Source organism: Ursus americanus, chromosome 34, assembly GCF_024610735.1.
Source record: "Ursus americanus isolate L20-20 chromosome 34, mUrsAme1.1.p, whole genome shotgun sequence".
Lineage (NCBI taxonomy): Eukaryota > Metazoa > Chordata > Mammalia > Carnivora > Ursidae > Ursus > Ursus americanus.
The window spans coordinates 3,331,878-3,359,223 of NC_142160.1; the positions used below are offsets into that span (position 1 = coordinate 3,331,878).

The following is a 27,346-nucleotide window of genomic DNA, read 5'->3' on the forward strand; positions in this document are numbered from 1 at the left end:
AAAAGAATTCTGGGAAAATGCTGCCAAGCCAGGGCAAGGCTGAGACAGTGAAGCAGTCACTATGCTAACGAGGACAAAGAATCAGAATGAAAAGACAAAGAATAAAGGACAAAGAATCAGAATGAAAAGACAAAGAATAAAGGACAAAGAATCAGAATGGCTGGGATCTCGGGGTGCCTGGGTGGCGCAGTTGTTAAGCATCTGCCTTCAGCTCAGGGCGTGATCCCGGTGTTCTGGGATCGAGCCCCACAACAGGCTCCTCCGCTAGGAGCCTGCTTCTTCCTCTCCCACTCCCCCTCCTGTGTTCCCTCTCTTACTGGCTATCTCTCTGTCAAATAAATAAATAAAATCTTAAAAAAAAAAAAAGAATGGTTGGGATCTCTTGACATCAACACTTGAAGCAAGAAACCGATAGAATAGTGACTTAAACATTGTAAAGAAAATAATTTCTGAACTAGAATTCTTTACAATCCAAACCATTGAACTCGAGGGTAGAACTTTTCTGGATAGATATGAAAGCTCTTTAAAATACCTACTTCCATGTCTCGGGAAACAAACGGAGAGCGTGTTCCTCCAAAGTGATGGAATAAACTCGTAAAGAAGAGAAAGGCACGGAATACGAGAAACACGGGCTCCAAGATACAAGAAAAAGGAAAGGAAGCAGAGAGCAGAAACAGAAGAAATGAATCCTTGAAAAACCCTAACCACAAATTGACCAAAATTGTGCCCAAATTTCCAGCCCAAATTCCTATCAGCTTGGTGGGCCAAAGAAACCAGAAGTTGAGAATTTACCTTCAATTGTCCAAAGACTAGTTGTACCCTAGGCTTCTGATGGAAGCAAAGGCAAATTGTCTCTGAAAGAAAACGTCTTCTTCCTAGGCCTCACTGAATCTCTGCAAATAATTTTTCCAAGATGGTGAGTGGCTTGTGGTGAGCGCAGCCAAACGCACAAGGAAGCCTGGCACTATGAGTGAGGACCAGCGGAAACACACAAACAGACACGGAGACTCCAGGTGCCACTGAACACGGCCACACCAGAAAACAGATGTATTTACTATTCTTAAAGAAGAAAAATAAAAAATCTGCAGGAACAGGAGACTTTAACAAGTGACAGTGTGGGGAGTCCCCTAGACCATCAGGGTACAAGGCTTCACTAGGGGGCCCCTCCAGGACTCAGAAGATAGTCACAGCTGAGATTTTCTAGGTGAAAGGTTAACAGCAAAGTGGGCGGAGGGAGAAGACCAGCCGGGACACGGAAGAAAGGCTGGCAGAAATGTGTTGACTTTATTTACTTATTTTTTAAGATTTTAGTTTTGCAGCGCCTGGGTGGCTCAGTCGGGGAAGTGGCTGCCTTTGGCTCAAGTCATGATCTCTGGGTCCTGGGATCAAGTCCCCATCGCGCACCCTGCTCAGCGGGGAGTCTGCTTCTCCTTCCCTCTGCTGCTCCCCCTGCTTGTGCTCTCTCTCTCACTCTCTGTCTCTCTCTCCCTGGCAAATAAATAAATAAATTTCTTTTCTAAAAAAGATTTTATTTTTATGTTGTCTTTTAGAAGGTTTTTTCCCTAGGTATTTGTGTGATGGTTTTAACACTCTTTTCCAAAATCATCATAACCATGCAAAGTGACTTTAAAACGCCTCAAAGGTGAGAGGGCCCGCAGCTGTGCAGAACAGCTGCGTGAGAACGGATCTAGAACCTCTCACCACGAGCCGCCCCTAGGGAAACACACCATCTTCATCCACAACCGGCTTGCGCTTCTCATGCAAACTCAAAACAGGTCCTTTTTGTCCAATTCCAATATCGCCCGCTCTGGAAACCTCCTGTATCCAGGTTCTGCAGCCTCTGTTTAGAGAACCCTGGCTCTTTCGTTGCCTGTTCGAAGCAAAATTAAGCCCAAAGCTTAACAAACAGCCATAATAAAAATCCCTCACTTGAGTTAAAACTGAATGGCAGAGAAGTCCAGGTGGGAAAGACAGAGGGGCGCCGATGAGTGTCCATACTATCGCCTTGTATTTCTCCATGGCAATTATAATCTAACACACTATATATTTTATTTGACTTTTTTTTTTTTTTTTGGCTCAGAGTACAGCCTTTTAAAACACCTACTGCTAACGGTGGCTACCAAGAATCCGAGGGTCCAGGCACCGTTTTATGGGAACATTTTAAAGAGGGCTGTTCAACAGAAGAATGAGGAGAGGGGATGGGGGCAGGAGCCTAGGTAGGTGTTTTTAAAAAAAAATTTTTTTTAAACTACAGTAAATATTAAACTTCATTTATTTAGCTCCAGTTATGAGGACCGGTTGCGGGTCGAAGGAAGCGAGTTAAACTCACTGTGACAAACCCTGAAATAACGCGAGCCCTCCGAAAACACCGCATTGGAGGAGCCGGGCCCATCCAAGGCGCGCGGTGAAGTCTGGGGTTCACCTGGGGCCTCAGGCGGGTTGCTTAGGGCCTTGTGGTCACAGGGCAGCAGGCGCGTCTTGGGTTGGTGACGGGGAATACACCACACAGCGAGCGAGGTGCCCTTGCCGAGCCGCGGCTCCGCGAAATGGGCGCGCCCCTTAGTGCTGTGGGTGCTTCAAAGGACCAGGTGGCAGGCTGGCAAGGTGGCCAGAGGTTCCTGCTGTCGGTGGCGCCCCCTGTCTGTATAAGAAGGCCCCCGGCGCGGGCCCGCGGCGCCTGGGAGGCAGGGCTCAGGGGCTCTAGGGGCGCTGGGAGCCTGTCCCAGGCGCTGGGGCACTCGGGTGCAACGGCGGCAGGGCGGGCCGGGGCGCGGGGGCGCTCGGGGCGGGCCCGGGGCGCTGGGGCGCGGCGGTCGGGAGGAAGTGCGGGGCCTGCCCGGGCGCGCTAAGGAAGTTGCCCAAAATGAGGAAGCGCCTCGCGCTGGGCGGTTGAGGCGACTCCAGCGGCAGGAGGAGCGAGGAGGAGCGAGGAGGAGCGAGGAGGAGCGAGGAGGAGCGAGGAGGAGCGGGCGGTCCCGCGCTGCGCCCCGAGCTGTCCCGGCCCGGCGCCCCGCGCCCCGCGCCCCGCCCTCGGCTCACCTGGCACAGGTAGGTGTGCCGCGCGCGCCCTCCGCCCTCCGAGGGGACCCGGAGCCCGCAGGCACCCTCTCGCGGGGGGAGGTGGCGGGGAACATGCGGCCGTTGGCCCCCCGGCCCGCTCTGCGCCGGGCTCCCCGGCGGGGCAGGTGCGCTCGGGGCCTCCGGCCTTTGACAAAGGAGGGACAACCTGACTCTACTGAATCAAAATGGGTAGGTGCGGCCCGCTTTAGCCCTAAACCGAGCGCGTCTCGGGGTCGGGCCTGTCCGGGCAGCGCGGGGCCCGGCGCCGGTGTGCGGAAACCTCTAGCAGCTCAGGCCAGACAGAGTCCGCGGGCGCCAGAACGCGCTCATTTTCGTTTGGCCATTTTATAGTTCCCCTGGAAAATTCCACCGTGTATATCGGAGTGACTCAAGGTGCAGATGCTCCTATATTAAACGGAGGGTTTAATATATCCACGCCTTTTCCCACAGAAGGAGAGAGCAGTTGCATAGGAACAGCAAACTTTCTGAGCCACCGCTAAAAATGAAGCAGAAATTGCTCTTTGTGGCACGTTTTCATGGTAAAGTAACTTAATTAGCCAGTAAGGGACTTGGAGAGCCAAGCGCAGTACCGTGTAAGTTTGAGTTAAATTTTGTTTTGGCAATATGGCTCCAAAACTTTAAGCCCACCTACATAACTGTACAAAGGCGGTTCAGTTTTTGGTTTATTCGAATGTTCGAGAACTCGAAACACTATCATTGGAGAAGTTACAGTTTGGATCTTTTTACGTTGGAAACAGTGTTGCAGGTTATTTTTATCAGTTTGCCTGAATCCCCAAAGATTCCTTTGACCCCTAACCAACCTTGACTAGCAGACGGTTCCTTTCCTTAAACCCTGCAAGCATGTCAGCATGTAGTTAGGAGTTCGAGATGCCCCACGTCTAAATTTTCTAGTGAAAAGGAAGTTCATCTTGCGATGACTTGGAATTCCTGGAAGAAATGGAAATGATTCTAGCGTCTCAAGTCTTTGTTTTAGTAACAAATTCATTGCTGCTCGGAAGTCAGCATTTTAGTTAAATGCAACTAAATTCATTGATCTGTCCCCCCCCCCCCCGCCCGCAAAGTCCATATAGTGCACGAATATATTTATCCTTGAGCTAAAATGTTGAAAAACTTGTAGAGTATTAGGTGTTTTAAATGAGAAATCTTGTCTGTTAAAATTATTTTATCAAACCATTTTGTCTCATCTCCATTATACTTTTGTTTGGCTGCGTTTAGAGAAATTTTGCAGTAAAATAGAAATGGATTTGGATTCTCTGTATGTGGAGTGCTTTCATATGTAGGATTTTATAAATAGGCTTAATAACTAGAATGTTTTTAATGTTTTAAGCTAGATAAAAATGAGGTATCTACTTTAGGTCTTAATCCTTCCCAAGGGATGAAATTGACAGATAATTTTGTTGCTACATCTGTATTTAAGAAATAACTCACTTAGCCTTCCTTAGGTTCGTATTTAATATTCTAAGCACAGGTCTGATTTCTGTTTTTATTTTATTTTATTTCCCCCTTTTCTTTGATTTCTCTATTTTTACACCAAAGACTTCTCCGTACAGTATCACTTATGGAGCCCATAGCATATCCATAATTAGATTCTGATATGTTTTGGAATCGTGGGTTTTCCACAATTTAGAATTCAAATTGAGAATCTAAATTTCAGCACCGAGAAAAACATTTCTCAGAATTTAGAAGGATACAGCTCCCTGGGCAGCCTCCTATAATCCCACCCGTTCATATGTCTGCACTGACAGTGTGACTTGTCTCGCTCAGTGGAATAAACAGCCTATAAATAGCTGTGTGTCCGTTTAGGGCAGATGTTGTCACCAAGTGAGTTCCCTAAAACTTACCTCAAAACCTTGTTTCTCAGACTTTTTGAGCATTAGGACTTAAGGGACCGTTTAAGACTCCTAAGGGCTATTTACTTTCAGAAATAAATCGCATTTCTACTGCCCAGTAGCTCGCACCTTAAATGGGCAATTGCCCCTTTTCGGGGAGTCTGAAACAGGAAGACGTCCCTGACATTTCAGTGATAGCAATCACAATACAGATCCCAGTGAGAATGGGGCGTATCACCCTTCCTGATGAACAGTGCTCTCAAGCAGCAAGGGTTCCCAGGTCGATGATTTTAGAGCAAGGGCACAGGGAGGTACTGCCGTCCTTTACAGCTGCACTGCGTCTTTGGAAGAAGTACTGCTTCCGGTTTCCTCCACGCCTGGCTCGCGGTCTGTTACCTGTGCCCAAGGAGCGGCAGAGAGCTTTGTACAACCCAGGCTGGTTTTTGCTTTAGCCTCACCCCTTCTCCCCCTTGATCCCCGTTTGCAAGTTTTAACATTCTCTTCCCATTCTGGATGGGCGTCAGTGTAAATGAGAGGAGAAACGAGGAGCTCTTTAGGCCCTTGGGGAGAATTATTTTTTAAATGTTCATGCACTGGACATTTTTTTTTTTTCTTGTAAAGCAATTGAAATCAAAAGGCGGAGTCTTCTTGAGAGACTGGAATTACATTGCCTGAATTAACTGTGTCTCATCTCTTGCTCTTCTGCCTTGCGTTTCAACAGGTTGGTTCTTTTTCATTAGAAAGGCAGCTTTTTGTTTTGTTTTGTTTTTGGCTCAGGAATTGTGGGAAGATTAGTATGAAACTCGACGGAGCGGATTTGGAAGGAGAAGTTCACTCATTCACTTGGGTGTTACGGTAGCAGGGGATTTTCTAGGAGCTTATAGTTCTGTCTGACAAAATGTTACCTTGCATCCATTTGAAAATTGTTTGCCTTTAGAAATTAATTATGTAATTTTGCCCTACGGATCTTGGAAGGTGGTTGAACTGGAATCTTAAATGTGGTCACATTAAGCTACAGCCAAAGATACTGGTACAGCCAAGAATATAGAGGTTGTATTACAGTAGGTTTAACGAATCAAAAATGGCTCTCTGTTGATCTGTCCGTTTCTGGAAACCACAAGAAATGGGTTTTGGAGGCTGCCGAAGGCTGATGGTAGGGGGAGGAAGTGAGTATTGAACAAATATCAGTGACACCGCTATTACTAAGGGGGGTGGACAGGCAGCTTTTATGATGGATGGTATCTGGTCAGCAGCATCCTCTGTCCTGGGGTCTATCTGACACTGGGGTCCTGGCTCCTGAGCCTCGAGAAGGCACTACCCCTCTGGGCTGTGCTGCAGCCCTGGAGGGGGCCCAGGGCAGGAGGGTGAGTGAGGCACAGGCCCAGGGATGGTCAAGGCAGTGAGCTGGGGGAGTGGGGAAGGATGGCGGAGGGCCCAGGGCCCAGTTTGAGGAAAAGCCACAACTTAGATATTGGCTTATCTATGCTGTGTGTGGCTACAAAGAGCATTTAAATGTCCAACATGTGACCTTCTGCTTTCCCACTACAGCTGTTTGTCTTAATTGATAAATCTTCATTCCGTTCTGGTCAGTCTGATAATTTCTTGAAGCTGTCCCTTTCTGCCGACTTGCCGTGGAGATGTTTTGATGTGGCCAGAGTTGAGTTTGGCTTTTATGAAATTCTGATTTATAACAATACCTTCCTATCCTCCAGTGCTGCTCCCCAAAGCAGGCTTTTCCTCTTTTTAGCTGTTTCTTCTAGAATTCGCCATGTTATTTCCTGATAATATGCTCATTTGTTCTTGTTTTCGATGTATCCGTGTTAGGCAGTGTGTGTCAACTTCCTGGTCTGAGAAAGGAGCACCCGGCAGTCCCAGACCACCACCACCCATGGTAATCATGCTGTAATGGGACGCTAAGAAGCCTCTTCGGTCTTAATTGTGATTATATTGCTTGCTAGAGCGAGTGTATAATATAGTTCCACTTAATTTCTTGGAGCCCTTTGTTGTTTTTCCTGCGTAAACTCTTGCTTCTGTGTCTTCCCAGTAGGCTCTGCGCTTCTGACAACGTCTCCCCCTCCACCCCCACTCTCTGATACAGAAACAACCCCCCACTCACTTTCCTACCATGCCAAACACACCAATGATCGATCTGTTCCATTTTTCTCCTTTTTTCTAAACCCTTCATCTTCTTGCTTGAGTCCGATGGTTTCCCTTGTCTCGCTGTACACATATTAACAGGGGAAGCCTGGACTGGAGAATTGCTTCAATAAAGACATTTTTTTGAAAAGTGCCTGTCAGACCTTTGCTCTACCGTTTGAGGTCTTGACATACCTTTTATCAGCGTACCCATTGTAAATCTATGGTAATAATTGTTGAAAACATTTCCTCAAAACGTTTTATTTCTATTAGGTGTAAATATATATACAAATATATGATATATATGATACATATGTTATATATGATATACAGTAATTGCCAGTTTGGGCATCTGCATTTTAAATTAGTCTCAGTGTTACCCCTGTATTTGCTCTGACACTGGTGGTTTTTTTTTTTTCAGTTAATGGGAATATGTATTTTCCCAGGAATGGGGAACCCACAGTGCTTTTCTTCAGATGTCTGGCCTGGCTCCCTTGGTCCTGAAGTGTGTGCTGGGTGATTTTTCAGTGATATTCCCGGGGAAGCTTTCCTTGCCCAAGTCATGAGTGTTGGATGGAATCAGGTTGTGTGAGCAGGTAGCTTTTGGGGGGAGGGGAGCCATGGTGCAGGTGACACGCACGGGGAGGGCACCTGTCATCGCACTCACACCTCCGTGGCCGTGGGATGCGTTGGTTCCTGGAGCATCTCGGGGATTGAGGCTCTGGAAGGCCACCTTGTGAAATGATTGGTGACCTCCTGTTGCCCGTTTACAAGATCCTCGGGTGCTGCTTGCGTGGAGGGAGAATGCTGTGGTTATTTTCATTTTAAATGCTAAGAAAATTTGAATCATTTGATTGCTGTATGTCTTCCTGAAGATCTTTATCAACAGTGGTTGAGAGTAGGGGTCCAAAGCTCCTTTGGGCTCAAGTCCCATTCTGTGTTTAAGCTACTGTTTGGGCCTTTGGGAATGGAAAGATCACAGGGGGTTTCATGGTGACGCCCCAGGGACCCAGCATGCGGTGCCCATCCCTGGCCTGTGGGTTAGGACGGACATGGCCATCAACGCGTCTCCCATGTGAGTGGCTCTGGGAATCTGCTCCTGCAGTCTTGGGGGGAGGCTAATAATAGCACCCCCAAACAGGTCACAGATGAATAAGCACTATTTCTAAAGTGAGTTTCTCTGACCTAGTTGGGAGAACCTTCTAGCATTTTTTAAAATGTATTAAATGCATGACATGCCCCAGTACGTGTCCATCAGGGAAGAATTCAGATTTGAGGGGCACCACTCACACCCTCCTTGACCAGCACCCTCTGCCCCAGCCCACCCTCTGTGGGAGGGAGGTGTGTTTTCTCCAGCCTTTGTTTCCACGCATGTGTGTGTGTGTGTGTGTGTGTGTGTGTGTGTGTGTGTGTTCTTAACACCAGTATCATTTGCAACTTTCTTTGTCTAATCAACCACATGCCTGGGGGTGAGGAGGTCTTCCTATCGGTGATTACTGCATTTTATTCCACAGACTAGAAAACAAGCTCATTTACTGACAGATATTTAGGGTCCCCCACCACCAATTTTTGATTTTATATTAACACCATGCCTCTCACCAACTGAGCTAACTGGACACCTAATTTTTATGAACAAAGCTGTAGTGAATGCACTTTTTTCTTTCATCTCTTCCCTCTTTTGCCGTTTGCATTATATTTCACAAAACCCACTGGTTACTCTTCATCCAGAAAGATCTTAGCCCTTGCCATCCTGTTATCAAGTCCACCTGCGGGAGCTGTTATATTCAAGCAAGCAGGTGGTTAAATTCCAAGGAATGAGTTAATCCTTTATTTTTGTGAACGATGCATTCGGCTTTTGTGGTTCTTCTTAGTGGTTCCAGCGAGGACATTGTCTTCTTTCTCCACGGCTTCTGTCTTCCTCTGGCATTGGCTCATCTGTTGGCTCATTCGGTGCCTTTCCTTTATGGGGCAAGCTTTCCTGCCGTGCTTGGTGTTTCTAGGATGTGTGCTGGTCTTTTTTTTTTTTTTTTTTTTGAGGTGCCCTAGGAGTTCATTTTCTGAGTCTGCAATTGTTCTGTTCTGTGGCTCTCCGAGCCTGTGGCCCATGAGATAGGAGGGGTGAGGTATGCATGGGGCAGGAGGAACCAGGAACCAGTGTGTGGGCTGCAGGGGCTCTCTGCTCTTTGTGGATGTGGCCATGCCCTGCCTCTCCAGATGTGTGTCTTTCCTGCAGAGGGACTGCTTAGCAGGGAAGGGGGGCAGCAGCTGGGGGGGCTGGAGAGGTTTGGGCTGCCTGGCTGCTCTGTGCCTCCCGCCCCCGCCCCCCAGGGCTCTGCCATTGCCAGGGCACCACACCCTGGGGCCCACTCCCACCTCACAGCTGCCCTCCCCACCCCCCCCACCCCCGCCTGTGGACTGTGGTCTCCCTCGCCGGGCTGAGCCCATCTTGCTTTGTCTTTTGGGGTTGCCAGCAGTTTGCAGGCCACTGGCGGTACGCCTCCTTTGCTTCCCATCGTGGTTACGGACTCCTATTTTGTGTTACGGTTATAACACTGTTTCTTTCCTTTCTCTGCATTTATAGCTGCTGCATAGGCTTGGAGAGGAACTCCACCACTTCCTTTTCTTAGCAACCCTGATCAGCTGGTGGTCATAGCTGTGTGAGGATGTGACAGCGAGGAGGAAGGAGGGGAGCTCACTAGAGCAGGCTGGATTACAGGCCTGGGACGGCTTTGGGGTTCGCTGTGGTCCCGGGAGCTGTGCCAGCCACGCTGGAGCTCAGGTAGGAAGTGTGTCCAAGGAGAGGGCTGCCCCTTCGTGTCCGTGCTGACGGTTAGGACGTGGCCGGGCCAGAAGCATAACTCACTGGGAAGCACGTGTAGGGTTGCACAGGGTGTGACGGTGGAAGGGACTTGGGGGCCATCTGGTTTACCTGCTGAGAAGGTGAAGTGACTTGTCCAACTGCTAAGGGGTGTTGCTGGATTTCAAAGCATCAAACCTACGTGTTGCTCATCCAGGGCCGTGACTCTTACCTGCTGCTCTGATAAGGAGTGTAGGGGGATCTGCCGTCGTGCTCAGAGAGGAGGTGGAGAGCCTGTCTGTGGACACAAGGAAAGCAAGCGGGGGTGGGGTGGGGTGGGTCATGAGCTCAGGGCGCCATGTCGTTACTATCTCTACAGCTTTGTGTTGGGGAATTAAGCTGATTCACTAGGAATTGGACAAAAAGTCTTGAATCAATGCGAGGTTAATGTGAGAACATCGGATGCTTTTAGGTTTTGTCTCCTTTCAACACACGTTAAACTTACTCCCAAATTCACCACCAGAGTGAACCGGAGCCACGTGGAAGCTAGTTTGAAAGGGTGCACCAAGGTGCCGTCTACACCACAGGCCGCCCCACAAGAGGGAGAATCGCTGCTCCCTGCATGCGTTTCTGCTGCCAGGGCTGGGAGGGGAAGTACACGTGTCCTGACCCACGGAATGGAGCAGGGAGAAGGGACATTTTCCAACTCAGTGGCGTCCGACTGTGGAAACATTTGTGACGCAGGCGGGGCTTCAAGGGTTCCGTGAGACGAAGGCGGCTTGAGAGGTGCCGGGAAGGACATGCTCTGGAAGGAAGGCAGAAAGCCGTGCGGGGTTCCCGCCAACGAGCCGCCAGTGTCCACAAAGACACACGTGCCTGTTAATCCTTCCAGCAGCTCTCTTCTAGGAAAACCCTGGAAACTGCCTGCGTGTCCATCGATAGAGGAATGGTATTTATTGGCTAGGGTTGCCAAAGACAAGGGGGGTTGTCTAACCGTTCTGGAGGCTGGAGATCTGAGGTCAGGTGTCAGCAGAGAGGCCTCTCTCTCCGGCTTGTGGATGCCGTCTCCTCCCTGTGTCCTCACACCTTCTTCCCTCTGTGTGTGTCTCTGTGTCTTAACTTCCCCTTTTTGTGTGGACAGCAGTCTTATTGGATTATGGCTCACCGTAACGGCCTCATTTGAACTTAATCACCTGTGTAAAAACTCTTTCCAAATAAAATCATATTCTGAGGTCCTGGGAAGTTAGGACTTCAACGCACAAATCCGTGGGATGTGATGGGTCAGGCATCACGGGTGGTTACGAAAAGCCACTCCTCACGGTGGCCTTCTGTGCTGCCAAGAGCACGAGGGGACTCTCCAGGCCCCGCCTCGAGAAGACCTAGGGACACAGTGAACACAGGGTGGGTGAGGGGAGATAGGATCCGCACAGTCTTAAGGCACAGGCGCAGTGGATCGTGGAGAAACAGGCCCGAAGTATGTATGTTCGCGCAAGGCAGGCAGGGCATCTCCCAACGGTCAGGGAAGGGAGCGGGGCTATTAATTCGTGGCTTTGGAAAAGCTTCACTTCTTACACCAAAATAAGTTCCAGGCTAACCAGAAAATAAAAATATAACAGCAACATCTCAAAAGAAAAACTTGGGCAAGTTTTAAAATACATATGGTGTGAAGAAGGCCTTTCTAAATATGATAGAAAATACAAAACCAAAAAAAAAAAAAAAAGATTGATGAGTATCATTTCCTAACGTTTTAAGCAAGTCTCCATACAAATGCTAAAGAATGTATAAACAAGTGGCAAAAACCCTGCGGAAGATATTTATTTTCAGTGAGTTCCGTCAGCTCAGCGAGAAAAATGAGTGCAGTCCAATAGAAACCCCCACCAAGGATACAACACGCAGTTAAGAGGGCAGATGAGCCAAAAGTGCATGGCTATCCCCTGCCCCTCTGCGATGAGCGTTGATTTAAGGGTCTGCCCTGTGACAATGGTGGCGAAGGGAGACGCTCGCACAGGTGGGTGCTGGCAGGGTTGTCTTCTAAATTAAAAACACACATGTGCTTTGACTAAATAGTTTCACTTTTAGGAACTTATTGCACATATAAATTTACGAACGTGAAGCAATGTATATGCATACAGTAATTCATTGCAACATTTCATTTTGTAATAGCAAGAGGAAAGAAAACAGGAAAGGAAAGGAAAAAAGAAATGCATATCAGGAGAGAGACTGGTTGAAACAACTGTGCTCTGTCCGTGCATCATAACCCCACGTGGTGGTCTTTTTAAAAACGTGGAATCTTTATAGGTCAAAATATAAAGTTGTCCAAGTTATGGTCGGTGAAAGAGCAAGATGTGGTCTATCTGTATGTATTTTCTAAAACACAGTCACACATATGCCCACGGAGGCCACACTTAGATGGAGGTCTGCCCGTTCTGGTGTGCGTGGCACACGCGCACAAATACGCAGCTCGTTCCGGAAGCAAAGGCAGCAACTGTGAGCAGCAGTCACCTGGGGAGGCAGTAACATCAGTTCAGAGAAAACGTGAAATGCACCTTTTGATTCTGCGCACAGAAGTTTTGGTATTTACAGTGATCATGATAAAATGAGGAGGTTTGCATGGGCTGAGCCTGGAAGAGAGCTGATGCAGGACAGAGTGGCCCCTGTGACAGGACGTCGGTCCCCGAACGTGGAGGGGGGCCTCCAGAGGTTGGTTGGCTTGCTCAGGGTGGTGCAGCTGGGGCCCTGCTGCGTGTCCCCCTGGCCATTGCCCAGCTTGGCGCGCCCGCGGGTGCTCACTCGGACGTGGTCTGGCAGGTGGCTCGCCCTTGGACGTTCGTGAAGGCTCCCGCCCCTTCCCCCACCAAGTGCAGCAGCCGAACTTGAGAACAGGTGAGCAGGGCTTTAGAGCACACGGGCACATCTTTAAAGCCTAGCAAAGTTGCCATCGAGTTTGAATGTGTCGGTGTGCTGGGCGTAATGGCAGCTGTGCGCCCTTGATTGCAAAGACTGCTCTGTCCACACTAGTGCATGGCTGTGCGTGCACGCATGCATGTACGTGAGAAAGAGAGAGAGCTCACACATCTTCACACTGTGGACACCCCCTTCCTTTTGCACTTGCATCACGAGGTCTGGATGTCTGAAGTTGGGGAAGAAGGGGTGTGAGCCCGAACGTCAGCGCGTTCTCTGCACAAGCCTGGCAGGAGGTACAAGCACCCAGAATGGTTCTCTGAGAAGGAATGTGCGCCCGGGGCTGACAGACGCACTGGCCTGTCGAGTCTTCTACCCGAGGGCATTGCATGGTTTCCATTTGTAAGGTAACACTTCAGCATGTCTCCGGCTCCCCTGTACTTACTTGAGATGTTTTTTTCTCATGAGAAGGACACGAACAGTTTCGCTCCGGGTTGAGAGCTGGGCCATGGTTTCTTGGTGTCTGTGGCTTGGCTTCGGGGCCTCGCCGGCTGCAGCGGATGGTGACATGGGGGCTGCTGTTGCTGTGGGCCGTTTGGGGACAGTCTGTGGCTGTGCCCTTCCCGGTGCTGACTCTGTCCATCCACGCACCCCCATGGGGCACAGTGTTGTACTCACATGGGGAGCCCCCAGGACTCATCCCGCGTGCCCATGCTTGCACTTCGTAACAGAACTTTTAGAACCACAGCTTTCACCCATAAATGCCCAGGTCCCGGAAGTGGTCCTACAGCCCCTTTCAGGGGGCGGCACGGTTGGCAGAGGCAGACCAGGCACGTGGGTCTGGATTCCATCATTCGCTGAAACTTCTTAGGCTCTTTCTAGCTAGCTCATCTCCAAAATGAGGCTGGAGGTGCCTGCTCCAGGTGCAGGATTCCGGGGCCCCCAGATGCACAGCCCAGAGCACCAGCGGTCCAGCTTGCAGAGAAGAGGCTGCCTGCAGGATGGTCGTGGCTCGGTGCTGGGAAGGCCAGGAGCTTACAGAGTAGCCTCTGTTAGCACAGGGAGTGAAAAAAAGGGGTCTTTTAGGGGCAGAATGATTTTAGAAGACCTTGGGAGGGTCTCAGAAGCAGTGGCCCTTACTCGACAGTGTCACTTTGACTCTGAAGGAGTCCGGCCGTTCTCTAGCGATGCCTTTGGGAAGCCTGCTGGGTTTCACCGGGCAGCAAGCAGGGCTGTGCTTGCTCTCCTGTGCCCAGTCATTGAACAGTTCACCCCTCCCCACCGGGTCGTGGCCTCCCTCCTGCTCTGAAGCCCGAAACACTCCGTGGCATTGTTTGGGGCCTTGGCATGCACTTTCACAGCGTCCGTTGGGAGCTGCTGCAGACGTGGTTGTGCGCTCTGTGCCCCGGCATGGTGGCTTCGTACGGATACATTTCAGGGTATCATGTGTGCTTTGGATACAGTGATTATTTGATATTTAGTGTAAGTATTTGGAGCAAAACGTGTCTCTCCTTAGTAAAAAGAAACGTAGGGAGGAGAAATGTCTGGAAGGGAGAGGTGTCTCGAGGTGACTTTGCTAGAAGACCCCCGACAGTCCCATCACATAGGTCGCAGGGGCGCTGCCCACGGCTCCGAGGCGGACACCGGACCTGGTCGAGGACAGAAGCCTTTCCCCGGCTTCCCTGCTGAGGACTGAGAACCGTGTGGTTCCGCACAGCTCCGCCTGCCACGTGTGGTCACTTACATTTCAAGTACTTAAAGGGAAATACAATTTTAAAATCCGTCCTTGGCCACGCTTCAAGCCACACATTCAAGGGCAGGAGCCACCTGTGGCTCGTCGCTCCGTGTGGGGCAGAGAGTGAAACAGTCTTTCCCTCACGGCAGCACGGTCTAGCCCTACGCCGCTGCTTCCCAGAGTCAGGGGACACACGCTTCAACCCCCTGCCCCCGAAAATACTGCCCGTGGAAAGTAGATTGTAACACTTGCCACTTTTCCCCATGTGGACCTGGATGCCCCCCCCCCCGTTTCCTTAAAGGGCTCTGAACCCAGAGCACCCACGTGCTTCTGATGAGACCCAGAGTCTTGTCCACAGGATCTGGCCAGGCCCTTTCATCTGCAGTGGTGCTGTCTATCTACTCAGCACTGCAGCCTTCCCCGACACACGCGTGCCCACACATGTCACTCACATGTGTGCACACCACACACGGGCATACACACATGCACACAACACACAGGTGCATGCACACCTGTGCACACATACACGGAGAACACACACGCATGTGTCCGTGCACACCCACAGGCCCACATGCATGCAGCATGCACACACGTGCACACGGCACACAGAGCACACCTATCACACGCATGCAGGCGTGCACACACACACACACACCCCAGTATAGTCTGGCTTAGTGACAGGTCAGTAATGAGTCATGCAGAGACTAGAATGGTTCCCAGCTGGTGCCCTGGAGCGATCCCGTGGGAACGCAGCCTTGGAGAGAGCTACTCACTGATGCGCCTTTGGGTTAAGCACACTTGGTTCAGTATAGTTTCTGGAAGAATCCACTCGTTTCTTGTAGAGGCTTTTGAAGTAATGGAGAAAACCTTAGTACTTGTTCATTTCTCTGCAGTAAAAAAAAAAAAAAATCCAACATCATTTTTTCAAAATATTTGGAATCTGAATTTCTGTCCGTTTAGGAAGGGACGTGTGCAGACGCTCTTAAAGGAAGAAAATCGCCAGATCTCACGACGTGTTGTATTCTTTGCTGTGCAAGAAAGCGAGGTCTGCATTCCCCGGCGCGTGCACCCTGTGCTTCTGTGTGGCGAGCAGGGCGGCGGGCGTCCTGGGGACTCAGGGTCTGCAGGAGCCTGTGACGGCACAGCTGCCCGTCCCGCCAGGTGGGACCGCCGCACCCAGGCTCCTGGCCCTGGGCCCTGGGCTCCAGCCCTGCCTCGCCCTCCATCTGTGGAGTTCGACTGTTTCTGGAATTCCTGTCTGCTTATTTGGGTGAGAGATAAAGCACCATAGGACCAGCAGTTCTGAAGGGTTTGGGAATTCTAGAACTTTCTCTCATGATTCAGCCTGTCGTCAGGAAGTGTAGCAACACGGGCTTCCTAAACTTAGCTCAGCGCCCTGCACCCAGGGGCGAGGCGCTCTCACCTGCGGGACTGTGTCCACGGTGCTGCTGTGTCTGAGGATTCGGGGTGAGGATCCCCATCAGGGCCAGGGTTTGCCGGAATGCTTCCGGCACATCGCTGCTACTTCCCCAGCCACGTTACCGCTCACCGCCTGGGGCTGGCTCTGTCTGGGTTGGTGTGGAGTCCGAGAACCTTCGGTGCAGAGGCGGCCGGCCTGGAGCAGCGGGTCTTCCCACAGCTGGAGAGCTTCCAGACCCCATGAGGGCTGGCTCTGCCCCTGGAGGCCCTGAGCCATTTGGGGCTGGAGCTCCATCTCCAAGCACTTTAAACAGTGAATCACCCAGGCTATTCTAAGCGGTAGGTGGGGTGGAGAAGCACTGTTGTGGTCTAGAACTTTCTTGGTTTTGTTAGTCGAGCTTGGTCAGGAACGTAGACCTCAGGATTCCTGCGTGAATGCCTCGGACAGCAGGTGTCCTGGGGCTCTGACACGGTGGCGGTGGCAGGCACGGCGGAGGCATCACTGACAAACGTCTGCAGTGGTTTTGAAGCAAGTGTCTGGAAGGGGGGACGGCCCTGCTTGGGCCTTCCGATTCTGGGCAGACCATCAGAGCCTTCCTACCTTCCATAGCACTGTGGTCCCCCTGCTGAAATTGCACCCCCCCCCGCCCCGAGCCCGCTGGACCGTCTGGCTCGTGGGCCGGACACACCGGCCCCTTGGGACGGGCTCCTGTCCTCCAGCCTTGAGGGTGGCCGGGGACAAGTCTAAGGTCAGTTATTCAAGCTCCCTGATAGGCTCCCGGGCTACAGAATCCAGGGGAGAAGTCCTCTGGTTTCTCAAAAGTTAATTAAAGCTCGAAATGTCTGTTCGACTCCTTCATTGAACTTCTGTGCTTTAGGGACATGGATCTTGCATATTTGGGGTCTCCTTTGTCCTTTCGGTGTTTTGTGCTGAATTCTTGTTGGATTTCCCTTTCATCTTTCTCAAGCTCCCCTCTGTCTTTCATGCTCTTCATAAGTGAGCACCTGTTCTCCATCTGCTTCCCCACTTTCCCCGACCTCTGCCGCTGACTTCTCGTGACCCTCCTTGCCTCCCCATCCCCTCCGCTAACTTTCGCATCTCTGGTTTGAGCTGCTGTTTTAACCAAGCGATTATTCCGGTAAGTGCTTTGCTCCCATGGCCGTGTGTGTGGCCATGACTTCATCTGCCTTTTGGGACAGTCTTCTGGTGAATGTTCCTTATGCTCTGCCTGCCTCTCTTACTGCCTTTTTCCTTGGATTCTGTTAGTGTCACTCTGTAGACCCAGGATATGGTTCCTCCTCTTGGAAGTGAGTCATGTTAGGGAGTGGCCCAGGATGGGTTCCAGGCTAGCAGAGTGTTTTCCTCGTTCTCAGTAATGCTGTGTGTGTGTGTGTGTGTGTGTGTGTGTGTGTGTGTGTGTGTGAGAGAGAGAGAGAGAGAGAGAGAAAGAGAGAGAGAGAGACGATTGGCTTAATATTTATTTCTTCTCAAGGAGGCAGCCCGCCATTCAGAATCTCTTCTCCACTCTCAAGACATGGTTGATCCCCCACTGCTCTGTGGGAGCCCTGCTCTGCGGGCTTTGTCTGAGGTCTGCAGCTGCCCCCCGCCGGCCATGTGCCCTGAGGGTCTTCATGCTCCCAGCGTGAGCCTTTGCTGCGCTGGGTCCTGCTCCCACAATCTGCTGTTTGGGGTTAGAGGTGTCTCCTACTGACTCCCTGGCATTTCTCTCTCTGCTTCTTGTTGTGGGGTTATTTCAGAGAGGGGGCGGTCGTGACATCTTTACTCTGCCATCACGCGAGCTAGCTGATGCTTTGGTATTTATCTTGGGGAGCGTTTGTCATTTTCATTAAACAACTAAGTTTCTGCAGGAACAGTTAAGAATAAATAGAAAATACATTCAGAATGACCAAAAGGTTCGTGTGGCACTCTTTGCTTGGGCTGGCCTCTCTGATCTGCGCGGCCAAGCAGGGCATTTCGTTGGCTGGGTCTTTGATCTCTTCAGTACATTGATTTATTGGCCAAGTTCCATGAGCCAGGAACAGTGCTAGGTGCTGGGGCTTTAGCAGTAGCCAAGATCCTTCCCTGCACTCAGTCTGTTTCCGGTCAGACTGAAGGAAAGAGCAGGAGCCCAGCCCCAGGCCTTGATCAGACATGACCTCATGTATTCCTCACGACAGCCATCTTCTTGGGGGAAGTCTTAAAAATACAGAAAAGTGCAACCATACTCAGAATTAACAAATGTTGCCGTTTTACCTTTTTTCCTTTTTTTTGGTCCTTTTTTCTCCTAAAAGAACATTCCTTCCCAATATAGTGAAAGCTGCACCCTTTTTATGGAGAGTAATTTGCCCAACACTGGAGAGCCGGTGAGCAGCAGGACTGATGTGAAGCTCAGGTCCCTCCGGGGGCGAAGGCTGCTCATTCTCTCGTTTACTTTGCACGTTGTCGTGTTGTTTTACTTACGTACACGGCATTGATCGCCTCGCCTACAGCAAACATCAACACCTGTAAGAGCGAACCCGACTGGCTTGTCTCATGGTGGACTGATTTTTGATGTATGTGTACAAACCTATGTTTTCGAGGATGCCAGGAAATTTTGCAGAGCCGGCAAGGACAGCAAGATGGGCTTGTCAGGAGCTAAGACTGATCAGGGTTTAAATTTTGCACATATTACTGTCTATTTACCATTGTATGAGTTTTACAAAAACTGCTTTCCCATCTCATTTGTGTGTGACCATGGATGCCCTTGTGAATAGTCGGAAGTCACTCAGAACGGGTGAGGGATGAATCTATGGCTTACATTTAGCATCTTCTATACGACAATGTGCATTCGGTCCCCGTGACTCGCAGGTGCTGTGTCTGCGAATTCACCTACTCGCTGCAATGTGCTGGAGACCGCAAAGCCAGAGCTCATGGCACCCTCGCCGTCCTTTGGGGACGTGCAGAGAGCAGCAGGCGAGGACTCACCGGCCGTGCACGCGCCCAGTCGAGGTGAATGAAACACACTGCCCACACGTCATCTTTGTGTCAATCAAGTCCCACATGTTTAAAAAAGTGTTTCTGTTTTTGTTGGTGACTTTGCAGTTTAAACCTGCCTGTGACCCTAGGGCTAGAGGGCTGTGTGGTGTCCCGCATGCACAAGGCTGTGATGTGCCTTCTGGAGAAAATACCTGTTAGGTGGGCTTCCTTTGGGCAGGAGTTGCGGTGTTGCTGGCCATGGGCTTGGTGTTAATCAATCAACAATGTATATTCAATCGGGTGTCTTTACACAGAAACACACCAAGAGCAAGACTGCGCCTTGATTGGTTGATGGGAGTGTGTGACCTCGGAGCCCCGGGAACAAGCCTGTGTTTCCCCTCGAAGCAGTGGTTCCTTATTCACTAACTCGGTATTCAGGGCAACTTTTTAGAACTAATTACCACACAAAAGGAGAATTGATTGTATTTTGTATAAAACAGGGAAATAATTTTTTTAAAGCTCTTATTTATTTGAGCTAGAGAGAGAGACAGAGAGAGAGCTGGGGAGGAGAGGTAGAAGAGGGAGAAGCAGACACTCCGGTGAGCAGGGAGCCCCACGTGGGGCTCGATCCCAGGACCCTGGGACGCTTCACCGACTGAGCCACCCAGGCGCCCTCATAGCCAGTATTTCTAAGTAAATATTTTTCTCATAACCAGGGAGTGATTTTATGGCCCGTTTACTTCCAACTGCACAAGCTAGCGACTGACGATGGTGTAGTCACATGCACACTCACTGGGGGGGTCCCTGCAGCTCACACTGTCCAGACCCCCAGGTCATGGGAGGTCATGTTCGGCACAGGCTGACTGACAAGGAGGGAGGCAGAAATCCCGGGGGCACATAGGGCGGCAGTGGTGTTTTCCTTCAGGGGCTCTGTACTGCCTCCTACAGATCTGATGCAAGGAGACGGGTCCACACGTGCAGTGCGCCCAGGGCCCCACCAGAAACTGACCCAGAGCTCTGTCTTTATCAGGTAGTTTGAGTTCCTCCAATGCACCTGCAATTTCTAAATTAGGGGATAGGACAGGAGCCCTTAAATGGCCATTCTGGTGAGTTTCTGGGGCTGAATGTGGACTAATTTGAGAGAGAGAAGCTCCTATGGGTTGCAGTCTTAGGAAGACCTCCACTTGCTTGGTTTCATCTCTACCAGTCTCATTTTAAAGATCCCTGGAAAATGTTTTACTCAGGTGTGGTAAGACACACTGATACGGAAGTGATTGTCATGAAGAAAGAAGTGTTATGCTCACAGATCCCTAGAAACAGGATGTACCACATGAACCATCACACGAGGAAGCACCAGGGTTGGTCAGGAGGCAGAGGGAAATGGGGCAAGGTGGGCAAGAGCGCTTGTTGTGGTTTCTGCAGGAAAGGCGAGGCAAGGTAAGCAGGCTTGAGATCGGTTCCTCTGAATAATTTCATTGGGTTCTCAGGTGTAAGGGCTGCCCATAGTTGCCCTAGGGTGTGAGAGCCCAGGGAGGGAGGTGGATGGGGGATTGGTTGGTTGGAATAAGAAAGGCTCACTTGTAGGAGAGGCCTTAACTGTCTGCACAAATTGTCCAACCCTGTGAGGGGCAGTCTGTCTCTGGGATTGGCAAGACCCAGACATTGAAACATCAGAAATATAGCAAATAAGAAAATAACGAGAAAAACGATTGATACAAGCTTCATGAAGTTCTCATGGTGCTCCATGGAGCAAGGGGAAGCGAAAATACAGTCACCACCGAGAAAGAGCCCCTCATGACTGGTAGGGGAAGGAGAAGAATCATTATGAAAAGTACCCAGAGGGGCGCCTGGGTGGCACAGCAGTTAAGCATCTGCCTTCGGCTCAGGGCGTGATCCCGGTGTTCTGGGATCGAGCCCCATATCAGGCTCCTCCGCTATGAGCCTGCTTCTTCCTCTCCCACTCCCCTGCTTGTGTTCCCTCTCTCGCTGGCTGTCTCTATCTCTGTCAAATAAATAAATAAAATCTTTAAATAAAAAAAAGAAAGAAAAGAAAAGTACCCAGAGCCTTCTCCACAAGAGGCTCCTCTCTGGGGAGAAGAGCTTGTCACCACTGTGTCCCAGCTGAAGCAAAGGGATTCCTCATACTCCACCCCCTCCTTGTGTCACCGGAAGGACAAAAACCCACACACCCATAGTTAATGGGGGTAAGGCTTCAAGTAAATTGATCAGAACATAGTAGACAAGAAAGGGAGTGTGAGGCTCAGAGAAAAAGAAGCTAGACCCCTGGAGAAACACTTGGGAAGGTGACAGCCTTGTGGCTCTGACTCACTGAGAGCCTGAGAGTTAATGGCAGTTATGGGAAGCTCCCCTGCCTGCGTGCCTTACCACCACACCGACAGGGCATAGTGTAGCACTGGATGGCCGCTGAAAGAACAAAGGGCAAACACTCCCCTGAGAAGGAGTAGTTGGGGAAACCCGAAGATGGTAGAGGGCACAGAAACAAGACACAGAAGAAGTCTTGCACCTGTAGCTACAGAAAACATGAAATCTTAGTATAGTAAGGTAAATCCTCACACCTCAGTTCCTGTGACCTGATTCAACACTGCCAGGTTTCCAACAACAACAACAAAACAAAAACAAAACAGAAAAACCAAACGCTTCCAGGTTTCAATAAGAAGAATTACAAGGCATGCTAAAGGGGAAGCGAAAATACAGTCACCACAACAAGGATCCAGGAAACCCACAGAAAGAAACTAAAGACAGAGAGAAAATCTTGAAAAAAGCCAGAGAGAGATGGAGACCCTACTCACAGAGGAACAGGAGAAGAGTTATTTATGGCAGACTTCCCACCATAAACTGTGCAAACCAGAACTGGTGTTGCGAAATATTTGAAGTGTTGAAGGAGAAGAAGATGCAAGCACCAACCTAGACTCCCGTATCTAGCTCAAGCATCCTTCAACTAGGAAAGAGAAATCAAGACTCTCGGACAAACACTAAGAAAATTTCCCACTAGCTGACTGGCCCTATAAAAAATATTAAAAGAAGTTTTTCAGACAAAAGGAAAAAGAGAGAGATCTGAAACTTAGATCTGCCTGAAGAAAGGAAAAGCATCGGAGAGGGGAAAAAGTGAAGGTAAAATAAAATATCTTACTTTTCTTATTCTTAATTGATCTAAAAGGCAGGTTGCTTTTTTAAAGCAATGGAAGTAACAGTGTACTAGTGATTCTGGACAGAATGGCAGCATTGTCACAGATGTTGGGAGGGAAGAATAAGAATACTGTTAGGACACAACTGTACTGTATGTGAAGCAGATAGTGTCATTTGAAAGTTATATTTAAAATTTCGGTTTTAAGTGTATATCGTAAACTCCAGGGCAACCACTAAAAAATTTTAAAATGCTGGGATCACATAAAATGCTTGATTAAAACCAGAGAAAGCAGAAAAAGAGGAGAACAAAAAGACAAAGAAAAAAGGCCTGAGTAAAAAAGTTACAAATGTGTTAGATATCAGTCCAACTAAATCAATAATCACTTTCAATACAGACAGTCTAAGTACAGCAGTTAGAGTACAGAGTTTACAAAAGTGGATCAAAAACCACACCCAACCATATGTTGTCTACAAAAAAATCTTAAATGTAAAGACAGATATGGATTAATAAAGGAACGGAGAAAGATATTTCCTGCAAACACTGATCAAAATAAAGATGGAATAGCTACATTAATTTTAGCTGAAACAGACATGAGAAAATGGAAGACTATCAGATAAAGAGGAGTGTTACATAACAATAAAGGGATCAGTTAGTTATCCAAGGAGATAAAACAATCCTCAACATGTATGCACATAACAAACGATATCAAAATACGCAAGGCAAAGACAGATGGAACGGAAAGGAAAACAGGCAAATCCACTATTGTAATTGGAGATCTCCATCACCTTCTGTCAGTAACTGGTAGACTAAGTAGACAGAGAATCAGTAAGGGTACAGATGACGTGAACAGCACCTTCAATCCCATTGATCTACTTGACCCTCATAAAATTTTCAATCCAACAACAGAAAAATACACATTCTTCTCAAACTTACATGGAACATTCACCAAGACAGAGCACATTCTTGGAAAACATATGTAAACATAAATGAATAAAAATTAATATAAATTATGTTCTCAGAATACAATGGAATTAGCTTAGAAATCAGTAACAGAAAGATAGGTGTAAAACCCCCAAATATTTTTAAATTGAACAACAGATTTCTAAATACTTTGTGAGTCAAAGAACAAGTGTGACGAGAAATGTAAAAGTATTTTGAACAGAATAAAAATAAAAATACAGCTTAAAATTTGTGGGATTTAGCAAAAATAGTGCTTAGAAGGAAAATTATGGAGTTAAGTGCAAATAATAGATAAAAGGAATATATAAAATCCATAAGCTGTGCTTCTACCTAAGAAAACTGCAAAATAAAAGAGCAAGTAAAGCTTAAAGTGAGAAGAAAAGAAATAATTAAAATGAGAGCAGAAATCCTTGACATTGAAAACAGGGACACAATAGAGAAGAGACAAATTACCAGTATCAGAAATAAAAGAGATGTCATCAGTACTGATTTCACGGACATCAGAAAAACAGTGACCCAAGAGTATGGAAGATTCTGATCTCACAAATGTGATGACATACGTGAAACAGACTAATTCCTGAAAGGCACAAACTACCAGGACTCACAGAAGGAAAATTAGCCTGAATAGCCCCCATCTCTTCAATTTAAGTCAATAATTTAATAACCTCCTCCCTGTCTGAAAAAGAAGAAAAAAGTTCCCTGCTCAAATGGTTTCATTGATGACTTATACCATACACTGAAGGAGGGAATTCTACCAATGTTTAACGATTTTCTCTTCTGGAGAATAGAAGCAGAGGGATGGAGACATCAGTGTGACCTCACGTTTAGGTTAATACAGATCCAGATGGATAGAGACAGCAAAATACTTCAGATGGTGCATACGTACTGGTGTGTGTACTTTCTTCCTCTGTCATTGGAGAGGGTCTAGAGGCAGTGACATCCTAGTAGCAGTGAGCACACCTTGTGCCCAGATTGTGGTCTCTAAGACCACTGTCAATCACAAGGAATAGAGAAATGAGAGAGTGTAGGAGTGGAGAAGAAGCATACCTGAGCCACCTGCCATATCTTTAGTGCCAGAAATAAGGAAGTGCCCCCCCCCAAACAAAACAAAACAAAAACCACAATGATAGAGCCTTTTGAGCAGGGCACAGGACGCAGCTGGAAAGGTTCTCAGTGGCTACACTGGAACCATCAGAGCAACAGAATAAAGTAGTATTGGATTAAAGCCAGCTGCGTAAAGTAAGTATCCTTGAATCCATACTTACATAAACAAATGATTGATTGAATAAATGAGAGGGGAGAATAGACAAACCTACTCTGCAGAATTCCGAACAGTTTACGGAGATACTCTGCCCTCAAGGAGGTGGAACATACCTCCCCTCTCCTGGTGTGTAGACTGCACAGAGTTTCTTCCTTCCAAACGGGGTGGGATGGGAAGAGGAGGAGATGGGTGACCACCTTCACAGTGGAGAATCCCGACAAGCACCAGCTCTGGCAGGTGTCAAAGATGAACACTACCGGTGATAAGACACATCGATAGCGTGCTTGCACCCTTGATCTGATGTGAGGAGGATGGCACTTTCCCTGTGTGGTCTTTCTCCCCGAATCACATAACTCCTGTCTAACCACGGGAAGAACATCAGACAACCCAGTTGAGGGACCTTCTACAAACTCCCTGAGCAGTCTTCCTCAAAGCCGTCAAGGTCATCCAAAACAAGGAAAGCCTGAGAACCTGTCCCGGCCAACAGGTGCCTAAGGAGGCAGAAGAACTTAATACAGTGTGGAATCTTGGGCGGGGTCCAGGAACATAAACAGAAGACATTGGGTAAAAAACGAAGGAAATCCAAAGAAAGTAACAAAGTATGGGCTTTATAACAATAATGTGTCACTGTTGGTTCACTAGTTGTGCGGGATGTCCGGTAGTCCTGTAGGATGTTAACAACAGGGAAAACAGGTGTGGGGTGTATGGACCCTGTACTATCTTTGCAATTTTTCTATACATCTAAATACATCCTAAAATTTAAAATTCATTTAAAAAGTTAGAGAGAGAGAGAGCTGGATCGATACTGTCTCTGCCTTCCTTGGGGAGACAGGCATTCATCAAATACACTCATTTAAGTGAAGATATATTAAAAGTAAGTCAGAACTGTGGTCCATACTGCAAAAGGAAGGTGGCCTTGAGGGGCACTGGGTGGTCTGGGAGCATCCGAAGGTGCTGTACTGAGAGAGCCCGGGGGAGCGATGGGGCGGGGGGAGCCCATTGACCCTGAGATCAGAGGGCAGATGGTGTAGACTGGTCCGTTAACAGAGGAGTGGTGTGACCAGTTTTTGCTTGAAGGGTGGGTGTGTTTGGAAAGGTAGAAGGTAAAATGGGTAGGATTGGTGACCCAGTGACATGGACAAGAAGCTCCTGAAGAGGACCTAGACTTTTGTCTTGAGCAGCGACATGGACAGTGTTGTGGGACGCAAGTGAAATCACAGGTGGCTGGGCCCCACCCCCACGGCTTCTGATTCTGCAAGCCACGTGGGGCCTGGACATTTCTATTTGCATTCCTTGCAAGCTCCCCATGATGCTGGCGTTGCTGGTCTTGGGACTGCACGTGGAGAACCTGTGCTGTGAGTTGACAAGGAAAGAGCTCCGAGTTTGGCCAGAAAGGCCTGCGCTTGCATTAGGATGTGCTGGCCGAGGGGCCTGTTCACACGCTCCCGAGGGTCTCCGAAGGCTGTAGCTAGGGAAGCACTGGCCTCCGGCACTGGCTCTCCCATGACTACCTGTTTGTCCGTTGGGAGGTAACTGACCTCCTGGGCTCGATGCCAGGCCTGATGAACCTGGCTACCACTACCTTTAGGGATGCGGGCAAGTCGGCTGATGCCCTGTGAGCCAACACTTGTGAGCTTCCCTTTGCCATCCTGTCATCTGGGCCACCATCCGCCGTCGCTCTCACGGTTCTCACCGGCCAGGCTAGCCCTGAAGGTGCATACCTGGCCTCTCTGTGGCTCGAGTTTGTCATCTGTAAGATGGTCATGCTGCTTGCATGGAGCTGTCACTTCGGTAGGCCTGAGGTACAGGTTGGCTTCTGTTACTTTTCCGAACACATCCTTGCGAGTCTCCTGGACACACCAAAGTAGACCCTCCACCGGACTCCTTCCGGCAGCTTCAGGCTTGTGGAGAGGGTGTCTCTCTGTGATGCACCTCCTGTGATGTTTTGGAGTGGAGGCTGGCCTCTCCCAGCTCTCTTCCCAAGTGTGGGAGACAGCACAGCCTGGAGTGTGAGCTTCAAAGTCGTGGCTGTGTGTCCTGCTGGTACCGCGAGTGGCACCTCCCAGAGATCTGGGATGGGGCCGGGGAGAGCTGGTACTTCCTCTGACTCTGCACATGGGCCCTCCTGATGTGAAGACCATGTCTGCTCAGCCTCGCCAGCCCCCCGCCAGGAGTTGGCATCCTGATAAGATTTCTCTTCTAGAATTTCTCTCCTATTTGATCCAGTTTTATAGGGGAATTTGATACTTGCATGTTGTAGAGCCTTTTAAAAATATATATATAATACCCACGAAAATTTTGGCATACCCTACTTAGCCCTTAGGTTTCTTTAGTAACACAAAGTTCATTTAGTAAGAACTCTCGGGGCTGTGCATGTCCCTGGGCACTCAGCACAACGGGCTCAGCGGTGTCTGCTTGCGCTGCCCTTAGACACAGTTCGGTTCCAGTGGGATCTGTGTCCTCGGGTTTGGCTTCTTCTGAATGCACCATTAAAGGAAGCCCGTGGCACGGGGCATTGGCACTTCTGCTTTCCGGTTGGTTTTGTGCTGAGGCTGGAGGCGTAGGCCCACTTCCCTAATTACAGGCAGTGTGCAGCAGCAGGAAGGACTCAGGCTTGTAGGGGCTTGTCTTCTGCTTTGTCTCATTTCTGCTGTTCTCCCTTTGAAAGCTTCTCTCCATCCTTGTGGGTTCCCCTCACTGTCCGGGCTCCTGATTCCAGACCTGCACTTGAATCCAGGAAAGGAAGGTGGGTCGAACGTGTGGGAGTCAAGCACATCCAGAACGCCGGCCTCCCACTTTCCACCCTCCTGGGGTGTCTGCAGGAAGGGGGCTGCACCCAGGTTTCAGCAAGTCCACGTCTGTGCCTGTGTTTCTCCCCACTGCAGCCCGAGCTCCCGCCGAGCATGTGTGAGTGCCATTCCAGTCCTTTCCTGTGGTCGTCATGTGGCCAAACCACCCTTCTTCCCGTCATATAGCCTTGACCACCTACTCAAGCACAGGGTGTGCTTGTGTCACGGGTTTATGACATCCAAGAGCATCACCCTAAGCTTCTGCAATGTGGTGCATCCCACAAATATGCTTCCACGGACTAGGAAACGGTGATGGTGACTTCTAATATATATT

General features: G+C 49.1%; 1 protein-coding gene across 3 annotated transcripts in view; it reads left to right on the top strand.

The window, feature by feature from the left end:
- The first annotated feature begins 2,889 nt into the window (after positions 1-2,889).
- Positions 2,890-27,346, top strand: part of SYK (spleen associated tyrosine kinase) — a 75,156-nt gene continuing 50,699 nt past the window's right edge. For 2 of the 3 annotated variants that reach the window (XM_045772409.2, XM_045772411.2), the window contains exon 1: positions 2,890-3,048. The gene's annotated coding sequence lies outside the window, so the exon portion shown is untranslated. Of the gene's footprint in view, positions 3,049-9,806; positions 9,826-27,346 lie in introns of those variants that run through there. The other variant, XM_045772410.2, reaches the window with a different exon arrangement.